A 15,374-nucleotide genomic window follows, 5' to 3' on the forward strand; every position below is an offset into this window, starting at 1 on the left:
GCATGGTTGAAGCGCACATTTTCAGGGCATTTCACCACATAGAAAGTACAGCAGCTTTTGTAAATAGTCCCCCCATTTCAGGGCATCATAATGTTTGGGACAAATGGTGTCATTATGTAGCAGGTTGTTAATTTCCTGCAGTATAGAACTTCAGTGGTCTTTTCACTGAAGCATTATGTGAATAAAGGAAAAACTGTCAATTAGACCTATACAATCAACTGTGGAATGTATAGAAAAGGAGCAGGAGAGCTCAAAATCAAGTGATAAATCACTATGATATAAGGAAAAAAATGTAATACCCTTTCATAAAAGCTGAGTGTGCACTTACGCCATATGTGAATTGTTTGAGTACAATTCGAAAATTGTGGAGTACAGAGCCAAATATCCTTGTCCCAAACATTATGGCTCGCACAGTGTGTGTTTGCATGTGTGAATTTTATTTGGAGCTGGATAATTGCAGCGAGCAAAACCCAAAACGGCTCTTTTTAATTCAGTCCACGTTCCAGATTTGGTGAAGGTTTCACTCAGTGCAGTTATCCAGCTATCTCAGCGATCCTGCTTTGTGAAACAGGGCCTAGAATAGCTAAAAACACAAAATGGCTGCAACGCCACTACCGAGTAGCTCACGTGCGGAGTAGCTACCATACTATGTTTCCACGCACTGAGGTGTGCACTTAGGCAGTGTTATAATGATATTTAGACTAATTACTTTCTGCATCTATGTAGAACCATTTATGTTGCTAAAAAAATGCTATTTTCAATATTTCTGATCGCCTCACCTCTTTGCTTGAGGTTTTACTTTCAGTGCTCGAGTGGGTGTCCTCAACAAAGGTGTGGGCGGGGTTGAGGATCGGACATGTGTGTTCACAAGCACAGTATAGTCTACAGGGCCCACACAATCCTGCATAGCGTACCTTTAACTTACTCCACGCTGTAAAACCGGTGGGTACGCCGTAAACTTCCTCTGTCAATTGATCCGCGCATTTGTAAGGGGCCCAGAGGAACCGGGTGGAGGTCAGTACTCATTTATATTTAATGTGTTAATTGTCCATTTAAGTGCAAAGAAGGGAAGTCAGAATGCTTCCCGTTTATGCCAAATCAATACAGGGCGATCATTACTGGTTCCTGCTGGTCTGAAGTAGGCTATTTTCCCCATCTCACGGACCCTGTGCGAGGTAGTAAAACATGTTCATTGTGCATTCGTACGGCTGTCCGTTCGATGTAGATAAACCAGCTCTTTAAAACAGAAAGGCAGCATGTTCCAGAGTGGCCTTAGAGGCACAAGTTTGAAGTGGGTATTATCATCTAAGAAGTGATCTTTATGCATGTTAGTTCTTTCAGATAATTCTTTTAGGGAGAGTTTTGGAATATATATTTCAGTGTCAGTCGAAGTGAAGCAGAACCATGTCATAATTGTTTAAATAGTTTGAGAGTTTTGGCAAACCAATGGCACACGCGGCGGTTTTGCTATCAACTCGACAAGCACTTATGTACATCTCAATGGAGTACCTGATCATGTGCGCCCTCCACTGGCCTTATTCGGTACTGAATGGCACAAATATTACTCCTACCAGTAATGAATTTATTCCCAGTGAATGTAGGGCGAGTGTGATTGTAAATCTTGATTGTAACATTGAACGACATTAATCATTGATTAATCAAATTGGTATAAAACAATACAAAGCATATTGATAATGTTATATAATTCTAAAAGGATTTTTAAATACATATTTCATAACCAAAGTTTTAAAATGAAGTTCGTGGGTACTTGTATTCATGCCAAGGTAAGAACCGCTTGTCCAAAAAAAAACTCCTGTGTGTGATGAATCCACCTCCATGCATGTCCCCCCCGCTCGGTCAGTGCAAACACAGCTGTTGCCAGTTCCCGGTAAAATAACCACAAAAAAATAATAAAATAAAAATAATAATAATTGCACACTCTGAAACCCTGCCCAATCTTTCCACATGGTGAAACTGGTGAGAAAAATTGTAATCGCTTTTTCAAGAGTAATGCTTTTAATTAATGCATTTTAAAATGTTTTTTTTTTTTTTAAATATTATAAATAAATATAAATGTTAAATGTAAACATTAAATATTAATGTAAATGTTAAATGTAGAAACTAAATGTTCAGAATATATGCTGTACAGTAAGGGAAGAGTGGATGGTGACAGGAGGCTGGATAGTAACATGGAAAGCCCCAGGGCAGTGTGCTACGACAGCATGTCTAAAATACCTGAAGAAAGGGGGAGCGCAGAACCGTCAGACATCTTTAACCGGGAGGGAGAAAGAGGAAGCGGAAAGCAACCGGCTGTCATCTGGGACCAGTTTTTTTTTTACATTTCCTGGCGAAACGAAAGCAGAGAAGGAAGTCTTGGTGTGAAAAACAAAGGATGTTTTGGGGCTTGGCTAGCTGAGAGTGATGGGCGTTTGAATTATTAGCTGCCGTCTCTCTTTCTCTCCCTCTCTCTCTCTCTCTCTCTCTCTCTCTCTCTCGCTGTCTCAAGGGTCTGCTCTCTTCAAAGACCACCGAGCTTTCAATCAGCCCACCTTTTTAATTACCTCCATTTACGTGTCCCTTTAGGTTTAACGGCGGACGGACCTTTTAGAAAGGTACCTCTGAATTTAATATGAGAGACGCTTCAGCATAAACCGCGCGCGTGAATCGGCTCGGCTATAGAATTCCCGCGTTAATTAACGTACAAATAACACACCGTCGGCTGAGCTTGACCGAGCTTGACCGAATGACAGTTTAGAAGATGAGTGTGGTGTGGGGATGGCTGGTTTAAGCAGCCACACCTGCCCTGGGTCAAGCTAATTAGACCTGGCCAATTGGATAATTGGTTAAGAATTAGATAATTGGCCAGGCTAATTGGACCCAGGAACAGGAGTGGCTGCACCTGTGCGTAGTGAGGTAATCACTGCGCACAGGTTAAATCTGCCATCCCCACCCACACCAGGAAGCTTCTCTGTCATGACAGTGTTTAAGATCTGCTCATTTGGCTGTACCATCTTGCCAAACCCTCGTAAATAAATGTGGACTGCTTGAACATCATCTCCCTGTGTCTCTGTGCTGGAGGGCCCCAAGGAAAGCCACTTCGGTGGCCTGTGGCAGGCGTGTTTGCCACAATGAGCTTGCAAGAGCTTACAGTGAATCGCAAATTAGTGCCCCCCCAACATCACATTGTTGATAAAACAACAAACAAAAAAAAGTCTGTATAAAATAAATAATAAGTGTACTGAGCTGTAGCTATTTTACTTCTCAAACATGTTAAATCTTCTACTTCGGTAACGATTCAATGGATTTGACCGTACTATCGCTTTGCGCAAATTGTGACTTTCCCCAAAAACAGTATCACAGATATTTACACACATATGGGGGTTGTTTGAATATTGCTTCATACATCTTTCAAGATACTTCGGATGATTTAGTCTGACTCCCCTCTCCACCTCAAGCCGCACATTGTTGATTGTGGAGTGTGGAGACGGAGGTGTTTGGCCTTCTCAGCAGTTTTGTGGTCGGTTTACCATTTCATAGTTGATTTTGAGCTATGTTTGGAAAGATCCGTTTGCAGCCAAGTTTTAGGCTCCTGGAAAAAGGGACCATGTTTTTGGCCAAAAACTGTCTTGGTACACAGTAAAACATTTCAGTGTTAAATCAACTCTTACAGAGTACATTTGGTCCCAAATGGACTCGTACTCTGTGTACTCTTAGAGGCGAATAAACACTGGAAATGTTTACTGTGCACTTGCTATCGTTAATGATTTCATTGAGCTTTACAAGAACTCTTTGACCAGTAGATGTAAAACAACCCCAAAAGACATCATATTTCACTTTAAGCATGACATCTTTTTTTAAACACATCCTTCATCCAAAGCCACTTCCAAACCTTCAGCTGCGTCTTTAATAGTATTCAAGTCATTTCAGAAATATTTTTTAAAAAACAATAGATGCATTGCCTTTACACAGTATTCTCTCGTTCTGAAAAATTCCATTCACTAAAAAAAAATAAATGTAAATATTCAAATACATGGTTAATGGTAAGTTGACTTTAATAACCCTGTATAAATGTTAACAAAGTGTTATTAAAGTGTTTATTAACTGTGTGTAAATGTGTCATTGTGGGGGGAGGCCAGATAATTTGCACAGAAGCTTACACTGGTAAGCATATATAAAACAACATCCTGGGATATCCTTGTCTTGTAATGTGTTGACTGAAATGTATCTGTTTGGTATCGTTATTCTACGCTGCCGTCCACATCGACTGTTCCTAAGTGTAGACTTTACAAAGAAGCCTGTTTACTCCAGCAGTCTCTAATTTCACTCACAATCAGGACAATTGTATAGATACAGCTGTGGTGTGATGCTCTGTAATTCAGGCATGTCAAACTCAATACCTGGAGGTCTGCAGTGTCTTAGGATTCTTGATGTGTGTCTGTACTTAAATGAGTCACATTTGAGTCACTGATTGGCTAAACAGTCCGCACACCTTGTTTTTCGACATTAGCTGCTGATCGAAAAGGAAATCGCAAAAGCCATCTGAGACTGCAGCCCTCCAGGACTGGAGTTAAACCTGCAAACGCTGCGGCACTTCAGGACTGGAGTTAAACCTGCAGACACTGCGGCCCTCCAGGACTGGAGTTAAACCTGCAGACACTGCGGCCCTGCAGGACTGGAGTTAAACCTGCAGACACTGCGGCCCTCCAGGACTGGAGTTAAACCTGCAGACACTGCGGCCCTCCAGGACTGGAGTTAAACCTGCAAATGCTGCGGCACTTCAGGACTGGAGTTAAACCTGCAGACACTGCGGCCCTCCAGGACTGGAGTTAAACCTGCAGACACTGCGGCCCTCCAGGACTGGAGTTAAACCTGCAGACACTGCGGCCCTCCGGGACTGGAGTTCATCCTGCAGACACTGTGGCCCTCCAGAACTGGAGTTAAACCTGCAGACACTGCGGCCCTCCAGGACTGGAGTTAAACCTGCAGACACTGCGAACCTCCGGGACTGGAGTTAAACCTGCAGACACTGCGGCCCTCCAGGACTGGAGTTAAACCTGCAGACACTGCAGCCATCCAGGACTGGAGTTAAACCTGCAGACACTGCTGCCCTCCAGGACTGGAGTTAAACCAGCAGACACTGTGGCCCTCCCGGACTGGAGTTAAACCTGCAGACACGCCATGTCAGGTGCCGAATATTTGAAAAAGAAGAGAAAGGATAGAAAGTATTCATTTTACAGTGTAGCAAAACATTCAAAGTTCACCTGAAATAACAGCTTGACTTTGGAAAAATAATTTAATTGATATCATCTTTCGGCTTTTTAACCGCGGTACGGAGCTGGATATTGCCGATCGATAGACAGAAGAGCCGCGTTATCACTTCGGCAACGCCAAAGCTCTTTTTCGGGGAGAGCGAACCATTGATTCATTTCGTATTTATTTTACACAAAGCCACATTGATCTAATCACTAGCCTCCCAGCAACCTGGCATTTGCAGTGCATTGCATCTGTCAGTTTTTCCTCAGTACGAACGCTTGATAAATTCTGCCAAGTTCATAAACAGGCAACTTAATAAATGTAGTATTTATCAATAAATAATGCCATCCGTAATTTTAATTTATTGTTTTAATTATGCCGGCTGATTATAGACGCAGCTATCCCAGTGAGATTAGTACAACTTAGCAATGCAGGACACGTTCAGAAATAAATCGTATTTCTAAATCATTCCTATTACAGCGCGGTAATTGCCAGAAAAGTGATTTTTAATACGGCCGACCCTTCCATATTAATACGACGATGTGATTTGATACAAGTCTACTGCGTGGCAACCCTTAGATTGAGGAGAATAATTTTAAGAGGGGAAGAAAATCAATGGCGGACATTAAATTGTGAGATTAGATAGCTGCAGCCGATCCTCGCCGGGATCAATGTGGCATTTGAAGAGTTAGGGGAGAAAAAAAAAAAAAAGAAGTATCGCCGCAAGCTTCTTTTTAAGTTCATCTCCTTAAGAAACAAACGGCGAAGGAGGTTTACCGTTCCAAGCGCTCGTTCCTTTGTGGCCACTAGATGGCTGTGTTGCTCCCTTGGCCACCCTGCAGATGCTAAGCTTCTCTTTTTTGGCTAACGTGGGGCATTAATTCAGGAATGGTTCCAAGTTGCCTTAATGACCTGAAAGCTTTTATGGATTGTTTAGGGGGTAGGTACACGCGCTGAGCGGCAATGGCCGATGCTCGTGTCAATCACATCAGAGGAAAAGCGGAGACTTAGGTGCCCTGACAGTGCCTCTGCCTCACACCGTTGAGTGCTCTGATTGGTCGAAAGAAAGACAAACTTGTAAACACGTCACCGATGCAACGGTATCAAACCAGAGGCTAATTAGAGTTAACGAGAGCCAAGCTACTGTAGGTGTGCAGTGTGTGGGTGTGTGTGTGTGCGTCTGTTTGTGGTTTGATTATTCAAGCACAGTTGGCAGTACAGGTGTGTGTGTGAGAGAGAGAGAGAGAGAGAGGGAGAGATGGAGAGGGTGGGAGAGAAGGGCAGATAAGGTAAAACAGAAGAGAGCAGGAGCGAGAGAGGAGGGGGAGGGAAGGTCTTTAATCACACAAAGAAAAAAACTGGCTGCTCGACTTCCATTACCAAAGGGAAACCATTCATGTGCCAGAGGGACTGAGTAACTGTTTGTGTGTTGGGTCATTCAAGTGTGTGTGTGTGCGTGCGTGCGTGTGTGTGTGTGGTGTGGTTGTGGTGTGGTGTGTGTGCGTGTGTGTGTGTGTGTGTGTGGTGTGTGTGTGTGTGTGCGTGTATGTGTGTTGTGGTGTGTGTGTGTGTGTGTGTGTGCGTGTGTGTGGTTGTGTGTGTGTGTGGTGTGTGTGTGTGTGTGCTGTGTGTGTGGTGTTGTGTGTGTGTATGTGTGGTTGTGTTGTGTGGTGGTTGCTGTGTGTGTGGTGCATGTGTGTGTGTGTGGTGTGTGTGTGTGTGTGTGTGTGTGTGTGTGTGTGTGTGTGTGTGTGTGTGTGTGTGTGTGTGTGTGTCTGTAGTGTGTGTGTGTGTGTGTATGTGTGTAGTTGTGTGTGTGTGTGTGTGTATGTGTGCTGTTGTGTGTGTGGTGTGTGTGTGTGTGTGTGTGTTATGTGTGTGTGTGTGTGTGTGCAAGTTAAGTGTAGCTCGCTAGCGCCGTCGTGGCGATGTGCGTCGTGTGCTGTGAGCTGTGTTGTGGTGTGTGTCGTGCAGGTGTGTGTGTTTCACTGCGCGGGCCCCCCCACCCCGTCCAATCAGACGGCCCCTGGCAGCTGAGCTCCACGTGCTTTATCATGTTTGTCGTCCCAGTTGACAGGTTAGAATGCAGCCCATTCAGTCTTCCAGTCATTTTCAATTCACATGCTTTATGGGCGTATTTCTATCGTTTGGTTGCATACAGTGATTTGAAATGGAGAGCGCACCCTCTATCAGTTCCGTGCTTTTACATATCAGGACGTAATTAACAATTGCCTAACCCTCATAAAGTCCGAACAGTGGCCACATCTAACCTCGTGGGACTCGCATAAATTTTACTTTGTCATTTTATTTATTCAACAGAATATAAGCCCACCACAAATACACGCTCTGGGTTATTATGACTTTATGCATATTATATATTGTTGCTGTTACGTTAAGTTCAGGTGCCATAATAAACTAGAGCCACTTGGACCATTACAGTTAATAGCGTTCATATAAATTATACTTGACAAGTAAAATGTGAATAATAAACCAAAGAATGGTTTGTTGTTTTGAACCTCACTCTTGGGCTGCGGCTGGCTGGCAGACATATCTCTCTTTCTCTCTCTCTCTGTCTCGCTCACTCTGTCAGATGAAGACGTGAAGGTCAGACTTCAGACTAAGTACCCATTGATCTCTTTGCAGCCTCAGGTGGACTGAATCGAACCTTAACGCTGACCAATGAGAAAGCGTGAAGTTTCCAGAGTCTCAGAAAAGGGAAATGTGGGAGGAGTTTAGGAGAAGGAACATGTGGGAGGTGATTAGAACAGAAAGGTGGGAGGATTTTAGGAGAAGGAAAAGGTGGGAGGTGTTTAGAACTGAAAGGTGGGAGGATTTTAGGAGAAAGGAAGATGTTTTAATTTGGCTGGGCTGGGTCAGATCAGGTCAGTTCACTTTACAAGCATACCCTTATGAAGAGAATGCTTCTGGCCGCAGCTCAGCACCATCTCTATTATAGAGAATTATTATCGGGAGAGTTGTTTTCCTTACTATTTTTAGACTCTTAATGAGCCGTTAATAGAATAGCGTCTCCACGCCTCACTGCACGTGTGGGTGCCGAACGCCACTGGCTCAGTGTTCCTGTATCTTTCTAATCGGGGCGTCCCAGGCAATCGGGGCCCGGCAAGCTGTGGGCGTGCACTGGAACGCGCACATCTCCAATCGAAGACGAGATGGGGAAACCCGCAACAGTGAGTCACCCCTGCCTACGTCCAAAATCGCGCTTTAAACAAAAATGTCGCAGGTACAAGGATTTCATATTTTCTGTTCCGAGAAATCCAGGTTCTGGAATTTGCATTTAAATAAAGCTAAAGATCAAACTTGATGTTTTATAAATTGAACGTAGCTACACACAAGCCGGTTAAAACTGTTAATCCGATAAAAGTCACGGTTGCAATAGGCTCAGAAGAACACAGAGACTTTAAGATCATCAAAAACGTTTTTTATTGTTACGTTTATCACAGCCCGCGCGCAGTTAAGGAACTGATTTAGAACTGAGGCTGCAGATTCCTGCCCTTATTTAATGAGCTGAGGAAAAACAAAGCGACTGACCAAGGCTACCGTAGCCTAATTCAACAGCATGCTGTAGTCTATATTGTGAACAATACATTTACCATGATGCATGATTGAAGTCGCAGAAAATAAACAGGCTCTCTCCCTCTGCTCAGAATTATTTTCAAATGGTTCTAAATAAATGTTAAATTATGAAGTACACAGTAATTAATAAATTAGGTATGTTTTTGACAAAATCAGAAGGCTTTTATTCTTATTTAAATTTTTACTGTTTATTTTTTAACAAAATAATAAAGTTCAAGCATTATGCATTTTTGGGCACATTTCATAAATAAAATACTTTTAAATACCATTTCTGGATTTTTGCCAAACCTGGAATTTCCTGGGACTGAAATATGAATCCCCTTGCCACTACGTTACACCAGTCCAATTTGCAGTCAATGCATTAATTCAACTGCGTGGTTTTCTTGAGCAGTACTACGGTCCATGTATCAATCCCACTGAGTTTTGTGAACAAACTATGGTCCCTTTGTCAATCCCACTGGTTTAAGTGAAGGAATGACGATCCAAGTATCGCTCTGGTTTTCTTGAACGAACAACGATCCACGAGTCAGTCCCACTAGTTTTCACGAACGCACTGTTGTCGATGTATCGATCCCACCCAGATATACCAACATGCTGTGGCTGACGGGGGCCATGCTGTTGCTGACCCTTCGGTGCTCAGCAAAAACGCTGCGTTCATCGTATCTATCCCATCATTGCCTATTAGCACTGAAGACAATATATTGTTCGCATTTGGTTTTCATTAACACCCTGTTGCCAGTGTGTACAGTAATGTACGGTGTTCAGTCGCTCAGTACATGATGCAGAGTTTTGGCCGAAGGAGTCAGTGCTGTACCTTTAACCCTGTAATCTTATGGGGTGCGAGGTCACATACGTGATTGCAATGTTCTTAACCGATCATTCTGATGCTGATGTCACAATCGCTGGCGGCGACTGAAAGTTCTAGAACGCCGACTTAGAATGTTGAAAGAAACATTCCGAAAAAAAAAAAACTGCTATTCAAAGGATGTGCTCGGGGGCAGATCAGAACTGGGACCGCTGGCGTATCGTAGAAGGCCTCGGTGGGCCTTTAACCAATCATCCGCAGGCTCGGCTCGTGTCTGTTTCAGAGGCCGGGGGAGTGGAGGGGAGCCGAGTCGCGGTGTTCTCCAGGCACTGCGTCTGTGTCTCCCCCCCCCCGTCTTTCTGTCTTCATCCCTCTCCCTCTCCCCCTTTCTGTCCTTATCGCCCTCCCTTTTCTCTCTCTCTTTCCCTCTTTCTGTCTTTATCCCTCCCCCTCTCTCTCACTCTCCTTCTTTTGTCTATCTCTGTCTTTCTCGTGCTCTCTCTCCCTCTCCCTCATCTCTCTCCCACTCTCACACACATTTAGAGACATTCCCTTTCTCTCCCTCTCTCTTTCTCTCTCCCCCTCTCCCTCCCTCTCTCTCTCGTTCACACACATTCAGACATTCTCTTTCCTTCCTTCTCTCTCTCTCTCTCTCTCTCACACACACACACACACACACACACACACACACCACAGCGTACTGATCAAAAGAATTCCAAAGTTTACCACACAATTATCAGACATAATTTGAGCTTGAAATGAGTTTGATGTTTTTTTGGGAAACGGTCAATAGTTATGAAAGAAAGAATCGCCGCGGGGGCAGGCCGATTGGAGGCCCGCGCACACGCACACACACACACACACGCACACACACACACACACACACACACACAGCACACAGCTTATCAAAGCAACGGGGCTTTCAAGATGGCCGCCACATCCAGTGGAAAAACAGTCCGGGATTTTGCTGTGAAAACCAAACTGCAGGAGGTGTGTTCTGAGTGCTCAATAACTTCTTAAAGGTCGGTCTGAGTACTTCCCCGTGGATGCGCCAGACACGCGCGCTGTTCTGCGTCCATAAAGGAGCGGAGCTCGAACGTTGCCGGTTCGAACGTCCGAATTTGGGCCACTTCCATTGTTCCTTAATTCTTGTGCTTTGAACGAACAACGCTTCGTGGGTATGGCAACTGGACCGTTGTGATTTCAGTCGCTGTCTCATATTAACCAGTCAGAGGGAGGAGTTATGAACCCTGTGACTGGTTCGGCCCAGTCAGTGATTGGTAGTTGGTTGGTGATGGCTCCGCCCATTCTGGGGTTCGCCATGAGTCGGCGTCCAGTCAGAGTGGGTCAAGAGGTCAGACTGTTCCGGGTCTCCGAGCCTGAGGAGGGATTAAATTTTGAGACCATCGCGATATATCCAGCCCTAGGTGTGATGGTCTCAGGATGATAATTGTCAAATTCAATATTGGTCGCCGCCACCATATGGTGCACTGCCTTTCTTCTCCTCTTTTTCTCTTTGAACATACCCGATGCGGTAGTAGCGCGGAATTGGGCTTGGCGGCGAAAGCTCAGCTGCCGGCGTCGCCCCGGTAACCCTTTTCGACCGCGGGCGTGGCCTCCCTCCGGCAGCGGCCCTCGGCAATACCGCCGGTTTCCGCGCTCTCTACACGCGAAGCACCTGATGCGACCTGGCTTGTAGCTCGCTCCCTCACGTTTAGCAGGCTTAAGATTGTCCACAAGGGGGCGCTATCAGCACTCAAGTAGCTGAATGGTGCTTCGCATCGATGACACTGCGTCCTTGTTTGTGTCCTTGTTCATATGAAAATAAGAAGCAAGCCCAGCCTGGTTTCTTTGGGGCGGGTTTGTATTTCGAACAGGCTATTTGTTTTTTTTTGTTGTTTTTTATAGCGTTTATTTATTCCCCCCCCCCCTTCGTTTTCTTGGCAGGTGGTGTTCTCCAGAGTTTCTCACAAATTTAAAGTGGCAGGCAGCCAAACTTGACAAAATTGATTTCTCCGACACTTAGGGGTGCGTGGGGGGTGAAGTATCATTGAAGTGGGGTGTTTTGGAGGTGGGGGAGTGGGGGAGTTTGGAAGTTCTGCACGGAATCTTTCAGGAGATTTCAATAAAAACTGAGTTTGTCCTTTTATTGCTATTTGGCTTCTGTAGGTTCCGCGATGGGAAACCGTTTATGGGACGTTTCGCGTGACAAATGGGTGCCGAGGGTGAAATCCGGGAGGCTCCCGGCATTTTCTGGAGGATTTTCGGCGTTATGTAGGCTGTGGAAGTGTGCAGTTCAAATAATGTGCGGAATAGCCTGCCAGGTCACGCAGTAGAGGCAGAAACTCTGGGGGTTTTCAAGACCAGGCTTGATGCGGTGTCAGATACCATCTAGTCCGTAGGATACCATCTAGTCTGTGATCTGGGCACTAGGTACTGTTTAGTCTGGAAAATGGCGAGCGTTGTTGGGCGCAATGGCCTGTTCTCGTCTTGGTGTTTTGCTATGCTATGCTACAGTATGCTACGCTATGCTTATGTTATGTTATGCTATGCTACAGAGTGCTATGCTATGCTTATGTTATGCTATGCTACAGTATGCTATGCTTATGTTATGCTATGTTACAGTATGCTATGCTTATGTTATGCTATGTTACAGTATGCTATGCTACAGTATGCTATGCTATGCTATGCTTATGTGATGTTATGTTATGCTATGCTACAGTATGCTATGCTGTGCTTATGTTATGCTATGCTACAGCATGCTATGCTATGCTAAGGCTGCTGATAGTCAGTAAGGTATACGGGAGAGCCGGCTTTGTGAGTCTGGAATAGAGACGTCTCTCCGTGGCGTGCCGTCGAGCGGAGTCCGGCTCGCGGTTCGGGCCGCGCGGAGGCACGGTCGGCCATTTTGTCTGGCGCGACGGGCGAGGTGTCGGCAGGAGTCTGGCGGGGCCCGTCTCATTTCCCCTTCCTGTGCCACGGCGGCCAGTGGCGCGCTAGCCTTTTAGCACGTTCTCTCTCTGCTAATGAGGCGCTCCGTCAGGATTTTTCCCCCTTCTCTCCGTTTTCGTTTCTTCCGGTATTTCTCATGTAGGTTTTTGCATTTGAAATACGGCATATACGCGGTTTATCACTTTTGTAAACCTTCATCTCCAACCACAAAGAAATCCACACCTTTTGCAGATTTTTTTATTGCAGTTAATAGATATGTGTATTTGGGAGATATTTTTAGTACTTTTTCTGTGACCCCTGGTCGTGCGGTCCACTGCTGACCTCCGGTGCGATTCATTACCCCCGAGGAACGGGGCGTCAGACTTCGCTCGAGTCTCCCGTGGCAACCGAACGCTGGGATTTAACTGGACGGCGGCAGGGTGATTAAGTCGGGACTGAGACTGTTAGGGCTGTGACACTCCGACACATTTCTGCCAAGCCAGGAACCCGAGAAGCTCCTTCCGTTTAATTTGTCACCGTGCGTCTTAATCCAATTTAATTACCTCGTTCGGGCAAAGAAAATAGAGTTGCTGTCACAACTGAGAGCGGATATTCCACAAGCTTTAATATACTCTGTAGGTAAATAGTGTTTTAACAGATTAAAAATATACTCTACCATATACCGTTTGTTTAGTACTGAGCGTTTTTGGTGTGCGTATAGTGTTTTTTTTGCCTGCCAACAAACAAACAAAAAAAAAAAGACCTTTGGATAGCTTCAGGTCGAGCTGCAACGAGAAAGTGCTTAATTCACAAGAGACTGTCGCTGTCGATTCGGGCATGCTAAAAAAGAAGACATGCTAACAAATGCACGCTTGCCAATAACAGAACTTAGCGTAAAACATTTTGTTGCGCTGCCATGACAACTATCGGACTTTATTATCGATGCACGTTCTCTCCTGCACCCCGGAAAGCTGGCAGGCATTGTCAATTATAAAACAGTGCTCTTGACCTTCAGAAAAAACCAGCAGGGACGAGTCTTCCACGCAACGAGTTTTTCCCCTGCAGATTGACGTTTTTTTTTTCGTGCAATTTAAGTAAATCGCGTGACAGTACTCAAACCATTATTTCAGTCTTTTGTTTTTAATATGATGTCACGCTCAAGAATGGCATTTTTTATTTTCTGGGATAAAATTGCCTTGGGGATAGAAGACATTATTGTTGTTCTCCTCAGTACATCCGATTGCATTCTGATTGTATTAACTGTGGGAGTGAGCTTAAAAAGTGCATCGGAAATGAGGCCGTGCGACCTTTTGACCATCAGCCTATGCTGGAGGTGCACTAAAAAAAAAAGAGCTGATCCATTTCAGGATTTTGTTCCAGCTTCTGCTTTTGATTATTTAATTAGCTCAATCGTGATCTCGACCTGACATTTTGTGTAAGCACCCGCCACAGCTGCAGACTGAAGCTGTATCCCAGAGATTTTACAGCGCCCGAGCGAACCAGTGTGGTTTATAGGGCTGTCAGAAAAATAAAACGGGGGTAATCGGTTGGAACAAAAAACCGGCACCGGCTCTCCGGGACCGGCTTTGTGCACCCCCTGCGGTACGCAGAGTTCACAGTCTGTTGGACATTCACTACATTTATGGAGCTGCCAACTAAAATTTTCTCGGCCCTGATGTTACTGTCCGCTGCCCTGATGTTATTTCGGTCCATTCCGGTATTATTTCGTGTTTAAGTTTCAGAGAATTGCAGTTACTCTGAATTTCAGTTTCTGTCCACTAGAATGACTCCATACTGTCAACTAAGCTTGCTCTGAATTCAGGCGCTTCAGTTCCAGTGAACGGTGTGCTATATTTTTTCTCTGCCTTTGGCGATCTGCTGGAGTCACTGTTCAGAAAAAGTACGCTTCCCCACCTTTTCATCGACGCAATACAGTTTAGTTTTTGCTAAAGTCCTTCTTCGCTGAAATTGGCCTCTGTCATAGTTATTATTAACACGAGCTAGTCCCCGTTCAATATACATGTTGTTGAAAATAGCCCTCGCACCCCGAGTCCTGGTGTAAAGAAAAGGCTGTGCAAACAAAGAGGGTTGCCATAATTTTTGCACACCACCACCCTGACCCCACACCCTCCACCCCCCGCCCCCCACGTAGGAGGTCAACTTTATTTTGATATAATCCTTGAGCCCTTGAATTTCCATGTGAACCCCTCTTGCACCAGGTTGCAAGTTGCAGCCTTCCCCTCCCCACCTCACACTACGAAGCCCCCCCCCTCCCAACCAAGCCCACCCCTCGAACCCCCCCACCCCAAAAGTGACACAGCAAGCATACTAGTGACAATAACAAAAAAGAGAGAGAGATACATAGGAAGAGGAAGGTAATAATAATAACAACAATAATAATAATAACTATGAGAATAACAATGTTAGCAGCGGTAATTAATAATAATAACAACAACAATTGCAAAATGAGAAGAGAAAAAAAGGAGAAAAATAGAAGCAAAACAAACCCACTCTCCTTCTCCAGTTACCAGTTTCCTTTCTCACTCCCATTATTACTACACTGAGGCTGCAAGCCACTGTAAGCCATTTAATTGCATAAATTATATCACAACTGGAACTTTAGAGTTCAACTTATCTTCGGTAATGAAATTCTGTAATTTTTTTGCAAACATTTCACTGTAAAAATATAGCTTTTTTTTACAGTGTATAATTTAACATGGCCACACAGTAAAACCCCAGACTGCTTTCCGGTTCATTATCTTGTGATCTTCCATTAATTCTTCTTCTCGTC

General features: G+C 44.7%; 1 protein-coding gene and 1 long non-coding RNA gene across 3 annotated transcripts in view; one reads left to right on the top strand and one right to left on the bottom strand.

Annotated features, from left to right (window-relative positions):
• Positions 1-15,374, bottom strand: part of LOC135245461 (uncharacterized) — a 277,471-nt gene that overhangs the window by 28,672 nt on the left and 233,425 nt on the right. The gene's annotated exons all lie outside the window — the stretch shown is intronic.
• The window catches only part of magi2a (membrane associated guanylate kinase, WW and PDZ domain containing 2a), a 156,796-nt gene continuing 149,533 nt past the window's right edge, over positions 8,112-15,374 (top strand). The window contains exon 1 of the mRNA XM_064319159.1: positions 8,112-8,441. The gene's annotated coding sequence lies outside the window, so the exon portion shown is untranslated. The remainder of the gene's footprint in view (positions 8,442-15,374) is intronic.

This window comes from Anguilla rostrata, chromosome 19, assembly GCF_018555375.3.
Source record: "Anguilla rostrata isolate EN2019 chromosome 19, ASM1855537v3, whole genome shotgun sequence".
Lineage (NCBI taxonomy): Eukaryota > Metazoa > Chordata > Actinopteri > Anguilliformes > Anguillidae > Anguilla > Anguilla rostrata.